The 12507-nt window shown below is 37.7% G+C and overlaps 1 pseudogene; it reads left to right on the forward strand.

The window, feature by feature from the left end:
• Positions 1-7652: 7652 nt before the first annotated feature.
• On the forward strand, positions 7653-8735 carry LOC123841708 (olfactory receptor 2T1-like; annotated as a pseudogene).
• The last annotated feature ends 3772 nt before the right edge of the window (positions 8736-12507 follow it).

A 12507-nucleotide genomic window follows, 5' to 3' on the forward strand; every position in this document is an offset into this window, starting at 1 on the left:
GAGGTGATTTTTTTCCGTCTTGTCATTTTGTGCAGAGGAGAATAGATTAATGAGAGAACAAAATGCTAGCTGAGTAATAACGTCCCCAGAAAATATAAACAAATCAGAAAAGACCTGAAGCAGTGGGAAAAGAAAGGGGTAGAGAGAAAAAAGAAAAAGAAAAAAAAAGAAAAAGAAAAAGATAAAGATAAAAACAAAAACAAAACAAAACAACAACAACAACAACAAGAAAAAAAAACCAGAATGTGATCAAATATGATCAGGCTGGTATATAGATCAGTGCCACACACTAGATTTGGGGCGTATTTTGGTCTTTTAGGAGAAAGTGCCTCCCAAAATTTTAAAGAAAAAAAACTTATATATGTACAAAAATAAGGGTTGATATGATGAAGGGATGGAATATGACTGTAAAGATGGAAATTATAAAAAATTTTATAAAAGGACTTGATAAGAAGTTGTTTGAAAAAAAGAAAGAAGAGGATTTTAAAAAAGAAAAAAGAAAAAGAAAAAAAAGGGAGAGGATGTGATCAGGCAGGGGAATAGAAAACACCATATACTAGAGATTTAGGGTATATTTTAATCTGTTAGAAGAAACTATCTCAAAATTTTAAAGAGAGAACAACTTATACATGCCAAAAATATGGGTAACTACTATGAAGGGATAGAATATGACTCTAAAAATGAAAAATAAAAATGTTTTTTTTTAAAAAAAGGGATTGATAAGATGTTGGTTGAAAAAGGGAAAAAGAAAAATTCAAAAAGAAATAAAAAGACAAAAAGACAGTTTAAAAAAAATTAACTTTGAAAGACTAAAGAATCATGGTAAAAAAGCCATGAATTCTATGTGTAGTATTCCCCTAGCGCTGGAGTTCTGCCGTTCTCATTGATCAGAAAACTTGGTCTTACCTGGCTGTTCTCGCTGATCTTCTGGGGAGGGGCCTGTTGCCGTGTTTTCCAAATGTCTTTGCCGGAGGCAGAATTGCCCCGCCCTTGCCCCCTCCCGGCTAAGTAATCTGCTCGGGTTTGCTCTCCGGGGCTTTTGTTCCCTGCGAGCTTTCCGTACAGCTTTGGAGGCGGAGAGTGAAAATGGCGGCCTCCCAATCTCCGCTCCTCAGTGAGCCCCCAGAGAAAAGCCGTCAGTCACTCCCGTCTCCCTGGTCTCCGGCCGCACTCCGTGCTCACCCGGCCTGTGACCGCGCTCCTCTATCTCTGGCACCCGGCCCCGTGTGGAGTCTCCAAACCCAGCAGATCCCTGTGGTGCACTCCCGCGCGGCTCCTCATGGGGGAGGAAGGTGAGTCTCCCCAGATCTGCCGCTTGTTGGGTCCCTGCTGGAGGAGCAGTGGCCTGACTGTGCCGCGGATCACGGTTTATGGCGACCCCGAGCTGAGGGCCCGCGCCTGGGCTCCGCCTCTGCAGTCGGCTTCCCTGCTCCATTACCTGGGAGCTCTGCCACACTCAGGCACCCCCGGTCTTTCTGTGACCCCGAGGGTCCTGAGACCACACTGTCCCGGAGGGTCCCACCCCCCGCTTAGCCACCAGAGTGACATCCCTCGGCGGGGCAGACTTTTAAAAGTTCCGATTTTGTGCTCTGCGGCTCTATCACTTGCCACAAGCGGCCGTCGGAGGCCCCTCCCCCGCCATCTATCCTCCCGAATATCGCCTCGGATTCACTTCTCCGCACATCCTACCTTCCAGAAAGTGGTCACTTTTCTGATGAGAGAGTTGTTGCTCTTCTTTTCTTCGCTCTCCTGTTGAGTTTGTAGGTGTTCAGAATGGTTTGATCCCTATCCAGCTGAATTCCTGAGAGGAGACCAAATCCAGGTTTCCTACTCCTCCGCCATCTTGCTCTGCCCCTCAACCCCTTTGCTGCATTACCTTCTTAATTTATGCATACCAAGAAATGTGTATAGAAAGCTGCTTTTAATACATAGCATTCAGATTGCATGGTTGAGAAAAGCATTGAGGAATGTGGGGTGATGAGGTTAAACATGGGAGGATATTGGGCAAATGAATAAATCATTTGAAGCTTTCTGTAAATTAAATTATTGAATTTAATAGTTGGAAGTTTTTCTAAACAATGCAAAATTCTTGATCAAATTTAAGCAATTCAGTGAATCATTTAGGATTCTAGATCATCTAGACCAACTCTGTGTATTCTTCATTTCCTATTACCTTAATGAAAACCCAGGTCAATAAAATTGTTCAGGAAGATCACAGGTGACAGATCAAATCCTGATGAGCACCTAGCCTGGCTCTTCAAAGGAGACTTTAAATATTTGGTGAATAAGGAAATTACTGAGCTTCCTCAGTATTCCATAGAGGTCTGAATGAATCAACTCTCTTTATATGATATAAATAAGATTATGCAAGTTAAATATAAGGAAATGGAGGCAGGATTGTCTACAACTCATGGCCTGCAAATCTCATGTGCGAGCTTGGTGAGGTAATGACTCCTCCACGTCCCCCACCCCAACTACATTGAGAAGAAGATGGCCTGTTTAATTATTTCTGGAATTTACCTAGAGTGTGCATGGCAAATATCCAGTTGTAATGGTGCTATTGAGTAGAATAGTGCAAAGAATCTTCTTTTCTATAAAATACCTTGTCTGTGTGTACATGATCTTAGCAAAATCTTTCCTTCTCTCTTTTTTTTTCTTTTTCTAATGATTTAAGCAGAAATTGACCTTGTGAATTAGACAGGATAGGGACAATACTACTTTAAATACACAGAGAGGTTAAATGAAAAACTTGCACTTAGTCTCAGTTTATAGGGCACCAATTACACAAGCCTTCTTATTTCCCTGCTGGGGTTCCCCACCACCACCACTGTCATGATTGCCTTCGTATCCTTGCCCTCTTTTTACAGAAGAGGATACTGAAGTTTGGGAAGTGGAGGTGCATGCCTTAATGACACATAGGCCTTCCGACTTTAAGCCCAGAGCTCTGGCCTTGTTGTCAGTGATGCAAACATTTTACATATCACATTTCCATAATGTTCTTAAAGGTTGTACAAATGCCTGTATTCTTCAATTCCACTCTGGAAGTGGTTTACAGGCATTTTTTTTTTTTAAATGCCCACCATACCATAGAATAAACTTCAATCAGAAACAGTGGGTCTCGTACTGCATGGAGCACTGGGTGTTATATGAAAACAATGGATCGTAGATCACCACATCAAAAACCAATGATGTATTGTATGGTGACTAACATAACATAATAAAATTTTTTAAAAAAAAGAAACAGTGGGTCTCTGTAGTTGTGCTTATCCAGGTATGTGATCTCTTTAGGGATTCTGGCAGAAGGGGTATATGTTTGACAAAGGAATGTGGTTGTAAGTAACTCCTTGGAGTGATGTTCTAAAAAGCAACAGACACTTGGTGAAATTGTCTAATTACATTGACATTTCATTGTCTAATAATTCTATGATTCTTATTTCAATTTGATTTTATTATTAATGATTACAACTTTTTGAGATACTATGTCAAATTTAGGAACACAGAGATTTAGGAATAAATGTTAAGGTTTTGTATTTAGTTTCAAAACTGCACAACTATGAATTGTCCTGGCTTAAGAAACTCTTATGTAAAAATTCAACAGAAGACTTTTAATTACACATAATGTGCCAAAAGTGTGATATATTTATATAAGAACAGAGAAAAGTAGTATTTCTAGTGTATTCTGTACTGAATAAACTTCACCTGAAAATGAGATGTTGCATTTTAAAATGACATTGCCAAAGATCATCTCAAGTTATTACCTGGAACTTGAGCATTTTGGCAAGGTCTTCATGAATGCATACAAGAATCAGGAAGCATGGCTTGACACAGAGAAGCATGAAGAAAGCCTAACCATATTCACATTATGAGAGGCTGGGAGTTAAAAAGGAAAGAAGCTGTGTTTGAGCAGATCTAGAGGGAAGAAGGAGGTTCTGTGAGGCACTTTTTAATCCAGGTGAGCACAGAGCTTCCTAGCAATGGGGCTGTTGCACTGAAAAAACAAGGAGTATGCTCTTTCATTTGGCAGAAAGATTCTAGTGGAACTTGATTCAAAAGATGGGCTTAGTGATCATCCCAGGCCTGAGCACAAATCATATCCTAACTTCAAGTTAGGTGGGAGAAGTAACTTCAAATATCCCCACTCAACCAAATGTGTATCCCTTACAAAATAAGAGAGAATATTTGTAAATGTCAGGATGGAATAAATGCATTGTTTGTTTGTTTTTTCAATTTGTGATATAGTGTAACAAATAGTAATTTAAGTAAGTTTTGAAATGAATTTCATCCAATAAAGTCAAGCCAATTTTATTTGATAATTTTTTTTCTTGTGTTCTCATAATTTTCGGTCCAAGCATGTATATACTTCTCATAGATATTTGGATTCTCTTCAGGCTTAAATGTGATGCATGTATTTCTGAGAATTTATTCTAAAGGCCATTTCCTTCAAGTGAAGAGACAATTAGAGAAAAAATATATAGAATTTAACTGCTGAAGTAGTTTTGCTAAGATTGCCAGAGTCCATTGAACTGAAGTTCAAGAGTATTTTACAATTCAAATTCATGGATTTTAGTTGAATGTGTATATTGCTTACAAAGAAATTCGAGATTCTCACATACTTATCAATAGTTTTGATAACATACATAATGATGACTAACATATGTGGGTAAAACATTGGCATTTTGCTTTTCATTTTATAAAATATATCACCTAAGAATTTCTCATTTGATCCATAGAGCAACCCTGTATGTTATATTATCTAAATTTAATATAAATGGAAACTGAGGCTCAAAGTTTGAGAATCCAAGGTAACAGAATTCATTAATGTCAGGAAAAGAACTCGCTTCATCTGATTCTAAATTTTGCTTTACTCTATGTCTGCTACATCATTTCAGAAAAAATTTCTGTATGAAGTTACATAATAATTCTAACCATAACAAAGCAATACAATCTGTGGTCAGCAGAAATTCAACAAATACAGGTCCTTCTCATTATGCCTCCTCATAGTAAGATAGCAGATGATAAATTTAACCAAATGGGGCTTGTTCTCTGACCAATTAGAACTTGTGTTGTTGGTGTTGTTTTAGCTTCAGAGGTAGAATTTAGTGATTCATCCGTCGCAAATAACACCCAGTGCTTAATACATCAAGTGCCCTCCTTAATGTCATCACCCAATTATCCCTCAGCAACCCTGTTTGTTTCCTAGAGTTAAGATCTCTTATGGTTTGCCTCCCACTCAATTTTCATCTTATTTTATTTTTCCTTCCCTTCCCTCTAATGTTCATCTGTTTTGTTTCTTAGATTCCACATATGAGTGAAATCATATGGTATTGCCTTTCTCTGACTGATTTATTTCGCTTAGCATAATACCCTCTAGATCCATCCACATTGTTACAAATGGCAAGATTTCCTTATTTTGATGGCTGAGTAATATATATATATATATATATGACACAACTTATTTATCCATTCATCTATCGATGGACATGTGAGCTCTTTCCATAGTTTGGCACTGCTAGGTATTTATCCAAAGGATACAAACATAGTTATTCAAAGGGATACATGCTCCCCAATGTTTATAGCAGCAATGTCCACAATAGCCAATTAGATCTTTTTATATGCAAAAAAGAGAGTAAGGCCAGCCAGCTGAAAGCTAGAGAAGACTTTAGAGTTTGCCTTTAGAGTTTGCCTTTGTTACTGCTAGTATGATAGGATGAGATAGAAAAAAGAAAGAAAGAAAGAAAAAACTAGAGGGGCAGAATATTTTTATAAAAGATTTTGGAATGCCTGTGAATGGTGAACTTGACCTTGACATAGATATTTGACCTTGGAAAGCAATACTTAATCTTCTCTCTGTTACTGGGATCTTAGGGCATGATAAGAGTTAAACCCAAAATGTGGGAGGTGTGGAAACAGAATTCAACTAATATTTAAGCTATTCCATAAACTTGACAACATTTTCCCTATAGACACATATGTGAATGGGCTCCATTAAGGAAAATTAGAAAGAAGAAAAATGAGGCAGATTGGAAATAATGAAATGGTACATGGTGTCAGGGAAATTTATGAAATTTGGCTCAAATATTTTGAAATTAGCACCAAAAGAAGAAGATAAATAGGAAAAACAAAGCTTATTCTGTTAAAAATCAGCAGTCGTGATTATAATTTATGTGATGTATTTTCAATTATGACATTTTTATTAGTCACATTAATGATTACATATAGTTAAAATTTAACAGATTCACATTGTTGGCACATTTAATTTGACAACTAATGTAAATGTCTAGGTTTTTTAGAATACAGGTAAGAACACAGTGATTTGAGACTGCCTGGTCCAAACATCTCTGCCACTAAAGCATATGTGACCATTAGAACATTATTCATAATTCTGCCATCAGTGAGAAAGGGGATTATAGTTCTTCTATTCTTAGGTTTACTGTGAAACTCAACAAGTCAAAAGATATGAAGCACTTGGCACAAAGTAAACTCTTCACAATTATTCACTTTTTTAAAGATTTTATTTATTTATTTGTCAGAGAGAGAGGGAGAGAGAGAGAGAGCACAAGCAGGGGGAGCGGCAGGCAGAGGGAGAAGCAGGCTCCCCGCTGAGCAAGGAGCCCAGGATCCTGGGATCATGACCTGAGCCGAAGGCAGATGCTTAACCTAATGAGCTACCCAGGCGTCCCTTCACAATTATTCTTATTAGCTTTTTGTTTTCTGTGCAGTTGACTCAAATGCTCATATTTTTAGAATATTTATAGGAACATAGATTAGTTTGGTCAATCTACCTCAAAAACATATTGGTAAAATATATCTTGCCTTGACATATTTAATGTTAAAGCACACAAAAAATCATCCTCAACTTCAAAAAACTTTGTTGGAGAGTTTCACAACTGTAGATGTATCATCACCTGAAATTACATAAAACAGTCAATCAGTTTTTCTTAATTACTAGTCACTATGAAAAAAATTTTCAATTTCCAAAAATAATAGGTGGTTTATAGCTTACCATGTGTGTCCCTGTGCTATTTCCTCTGAATCTTAATTGCTAATGTTAATGCTGATAGCTGACTAATGCTGATGCTAATACATAATCTTAATGCCAATTCATCATCCTAAAATTAAATTTCTTTCTTAAAAATAAACAAAAGTAATTCTACAAGAGTGACTTGCCTTTTTTTTTTCTGAGTTTGCAAGAGCAGTTTCCATTTCCCACTTTATTTTCTCCCATACAATTTCATCTGCAACACAGATGAACTGACACCAAGAGGATACTCGTAATTCTCACAACGCATATAGCAGATCACTCATTTGTACCTAAATGGCAGAGAAAGACTATTTACTGTCAGTACTGAGATGTTTTTAAGATGGTGGTAATGTTGATTATAATAAAGATTCATTTAATAAGGATATCAATTTAAACACATCTAAGGTAGTATGTACACACACACACCAGACCAGGGTATGTTTAACTGAATAACATGGTTTACACCCTTATGTGTTGTTAAATGTATCACTGTAGTACAATAGCATCTGTTGACATCGTCTTGTCCAATGTAAAGAACTACTGATTCAAGGTGATCAATTTTATGTAAAAAACATTCTAGAATAGTTTAGTTGCTAGATATCTATGCCAAAGTTGTAAGAAAATATTTTTAAATGTTTTCCTCCAGCTTTTAGAAGTTCATTGCCTGAGTCAACCCATATGTTGTTATGTTAATTCTCTGAGAATATTTTCATTTTATTTGGAAGATTCTAAGTCACAGCAGCACCGTCATGGGATCAATGGAAGTGTACAACACATCCTCTGCAGACTTTACCTTCATAGGACTGTTCAACAAGAAGGACATCTCAGGCCTTCTTTTTGCCATTATCTCTACCATCTTTTTCACTGCATTGATGGCCAATGGGGTCATGATTTTCTTGATCCGCACTGATTCACGACTTCACACTCCCATGTACTTCCTGCTTAGCCACCTCTCCTTCATTGATATGATGTACAGCTCTACCATTGTGCCCAAGATGCTGGTTGATTACCTGCTGGGTCAAGAAACATCTCCTTTATGGGATGCACAGCCCAGCATTTCCTCTACCTCACCCTCGTGGGAGCTGAGTTCTTCCTGTTGGGCCTCATGGCCTATGATCACTATGTAGCCATCTGCAACCCCCTTCGCTATCCTGTCCTTATGAGCTGACGGGTCTGTTGGATGATCATAGCAGGTTCCTGGTTTAGGGGCTCTTTGGATGGCTTCCTTCTAACTCCCATTACCATGAGCTTTCCTTTCTGCAACTCCCGGGAAATTAACCATTTCTTCTGTGAGGCACCTGCAGTCCTGTGGTTGGCATGTGCAGACACAGCCCTCTATGAGACAGTAATGTATGTGTGCTGTGTTCTGATGCTGCTGATTCCTTTCTCTGTGGTGATCGCGTCCTATGCCTGAATCCTGACCACAGTCTACCACATGAGTTCAGTGGAGGGGAGGAAGAAAGCATTTGCCACCTGTTCATCTCACATGACAGTGGTGACCTTGTTCTATGGGGCTGCCATGTACACTTATATGCTTCCACACTCTTACCACAGGCCAGCCCGGGACAAAGTGTTTTCTGTGTTCTACACAATCCTTACACCAATGCTAAATCTGCTCATCTACAGTCTGAGGAACAAGGACATGACTGGAGCTCTGAAGAGGGCACTAGGCAGGTTCAAGGGTACACAAAGAGTGTCAGGAGAAGTGTTTTGATAGTGGCATCTTTTATGTGACTATCAAATGGGAGCCTTTGTGAACAAAGTGGCCATGTTCTCAACAAAAGATTAAACTGGAGAGTAGGTTCAATTGTGCAGGGAAAAAAAGGAAAAAAAATCAATATAAAAATGCATCCTCTTGATCTTCATTTCTTCATCTCTTCTTTCCTTTCTTATGTCTTCCCTTTATTCTATCCTGTTCACATGTATTCAAAATAAATGCCCAGTGTTTTTAAGGAATTGAAAATAAAATTTTTTGCTTTGCAGTTTCACCTTTTGGAGATGACATAAATTGCATGCAATTTTAAATGGCATGAACTATGTCGAGGAGTGCAGGAGGGAAGTTGGTACTTTTGGTATGTATGACACTGCTGTATAACTCTAGGTACCATCTAAAAATAAGAAAAATATGTTCTTTATTTTGAAGACTATACCTGACCCAGCCTTTTAGGAAGACCATTGTGTAGCTACCTATGTGTTCCAATTTGTCAGTTGGTCAGAAGAGTCACTGAATACAGTTTTCTCAATTAGCCGTTGCACTCCCTGAAATAATTATGTGTGTTTTACTTTAAGTAGCAATACAGTATTTAACTTTTTGTTTGTTTGTAACACATAAGTGAAAATTATTTGTCAGATAAGTTAAAATTGATGGCTGAGAACAAAGGACATTGCCCAGAAAAGACAACATTAGGGTATCATATACTTAAAAGTTTACTAAATGTCAGAGAAACACACAAGGATATGGGCTGAGAGGATACTAAAATTATTTTTCAAATATATCACAGAGTCATCAGGGTTAATCATATACCAGCCAGATAATAGGAGTTTGCTCATATTCCATATTCATACTCCCCACTGATCCAGGAATTGAGGACAATAAGCATGTGGCAAATCATGTTCAATGTTGCATTTGATTATATAAGGAGTTTACCCAGGTATCATAGGGGTCACTTTATTAAATTATTAATAATATTGATCAATGATATTAGTCAATCTGTCTAAAACTTAACTATTCACATACTTTGTAAGGTTCATCATGCTCTAACAACCTTGTAACAAATAAACCACATATTATCAGCTTTAACTGAACAGCTGAAAGCAGTGGGGGTCAAGGAAGTAAGGGACTTCTGTAAGGTAATATTTAAAATTAGTTCATTAAGCTGCAAAATTTCAAGGAATGTGATTGATTGAATACTTTATCTTTCAGATACAGCTTCCTCATTCATTCATTCATGTATTCATTTATTCATCATAGCTGTGAGCAAGATAGGAAAAGCACCTACACTCAAAAAGTTTACATTCTAACGGGGGGAAAGGCAATGAAAAGAAAAAAAAAAAGCAGTCAATTTATATCCCCACAACATTGTATATAGTAACAGCGACTAAAGCTGAACATATCTGTTCTCTGTGCCCCAGAAGAAACATACTGGGGTCAATTTCTAACAAATATGTATACACAGTCTTTACCAAAATATATGTAATAATAGAAAAAAATAAGAAGCTGCTCAAAAGCTCACTGGTGGTGACATGGATAAATAAATTGTGACATTGTCATACAATAAGAATAGACATTCTACTAATACTACTTACAATGATATAGATTAATCTCAGAAACATGTCGAACTGAAGAAGAAAGTTACAAAACAATACATTTATATAAACTAGCCTATGCTTGGAAGATGAGTGGCTGAAAGAGTATGTAGGTGTGTTCTGGGGTGCTGGTAGTTTTCTGTTTCTTCATGTGGATTCTGATTACACACCCAGTGTTCAGTGTGAGAAAATTTATCAAGTTCAAACTTTTTGTATGTCTAATATTTTTTTTAAAGATTTTATTTATTTATTTGAGACAGAGAGAATGAGAGAGAGAGAGCACATGAGAGGGGGGAGGGTCAGAGGGAGAAGCAGGCTCCCTGCCGAGCAGGGAGCCCGATGCGGGACTCGATCCCGGGACTCCAGGATCATGACCTGAGCCGAAGGCAGTCGCTTAACCAACTGAGCCACCCAGGCGCCCTGTATGTCTAATATTTTTGTATGTTTATTTTGCTTCAATAAAAAGTTAAAATATAACTCAGATATATATCACATTTTCTTTATCCATTCATTCATCAATAGCTGCTTAAGTTGCTTCCATGTCTTGACTATTGTGACCAATGATGCAATAAACATGGGTATGCAGATATCCCTCCACATAGTGATTTTGTTTCCTTCAGATATATTTCCAGAAGTGTAATTGTTGAATTATATGGTAGTACTATTGTTTTTATTTTTGGAGGAACTTTCATACTGTTTTCCAAAATGGCTGCACTAATTTACATTCTCACAAACAGTGCACGAGGGTTCCCTTGACAACACTTGTTATCTCTTATCTTTTTAATGACAACCATTCTAACAGGTGTAAGTTTCTAGCTCATTAAACTAATGCAATGTTGTATGTCAATTTTATCTTAAAACTAGGAAAATATAACATGATATAATGAAGTGTATACAAGAAATACATTAACACAGTGGGATAATGGAGATCAGTGAAGGCTACTCTATCTACCATGTTCAAGGAAGGACTTTCTGAGGAGACTCTAATTGGGCAAGAAAGTAGAGAGGCTTCCAGGTAGGAAGAATAGCAGGTGTCTATGTCTTGAAATGGGGAAGATATGTTCAGAAGATGGGACAGTGAAATTGAAATATTAAGTTTGAAATGTCTATTGAATATATGTTCAAGTGTCAGATAAGAAGCTAGATATTTCAGTTTGTATATCATTTGAGTTGTTAAGTGTGAAGATAGATTTTAGGAGTCATTTATAAGCATATTTTATGTAACCACAGGAGATTACATTAGGAGATCAACCCTAGTTGGGGGACTGCATATTTAAAAAAGAAAAAACTAAAGAATAGGTCAAAATATTTCAATGCATAAATGCCAAGCCATGAAAGGAGTAGGTGACAATAAAGGGATAGAAAAGATGTAGAACACCCAGGGCAGTGTGGTGTGATAGAAACCTAGAAGAGACAGTCTTTCTCATAGAAAGGAAGAGTCTACAATGTGAAATACTGGATATAATTTAATTAAATTTGAAACAAAAAGTTGATCACCTGAGTAGGGAAACTAATATTTTTTTTTTATGTCCTTGACAGAGAGGTTTCAATGAGCTAAAATGGTGGCTGAGTAGGAGGACTTCGGTTTGTGTCATCCTCTGAACATAACTAGATAATTATCAAGTCATCCTAAATACCCCAGAAATCGACCTGAATACAGACAGAACAAACTCCACAACTTAAGGAAGAGAAGAAGCCACATTGAAGAAGATAGAAAGTACAGAGACATGGTTTGGGGGAGAACAGATCACAGTTGCTGTGGAGGGGAGGGAGCTATGGTTGCAGAGGAAGACAAGAGAGAGGAACACACAGGAAAACACACAAGGAGAACATTTCCCCAAAGCCATTGGTTGGGAAGTAATAGGGACTGATTTTCATGAGTTCATGCAACCAGTGGGGCTTAAAGACTGGAGTTTTAAGGGTTCCCTGTCTTGGCTGGGATAGAGCCCTGAGGGTGTTGCCCCACTCTTGTAGGGAAGGCAGGCAAACAAACCTGGGAAGACAGTGTGGAAACAGTGATCTGAAGAATACTTGGGGCATACAGAGGGGAGATTATTTGCTCTTCTTCGAACATGTCACTAAGAGGCAAGATCCAGGGAGAAACATTTAAGGGGACAAAGGATGCACCAGCAGGCACCATTAGCACCCCCACCCATCTCTTATTATAAACACAGAGCAAC

This window comes from Mirounga angustirostris, unplaced genomic scaffold (assembly GCF_029215605.1).
Source record: "Mirounga angustirostris isolate CCGP_5_RB_7025 unplaced genomic scaffold, mMirAng1.0.hap1 SCAF_7, whole genome shotgun sequence".
Lineage (NCBI taxonomy): Eukaryota > Metazoa > Chordata > Mammalia > Carnivora > Phocidae > Mirounga > Mirounga angustirostris.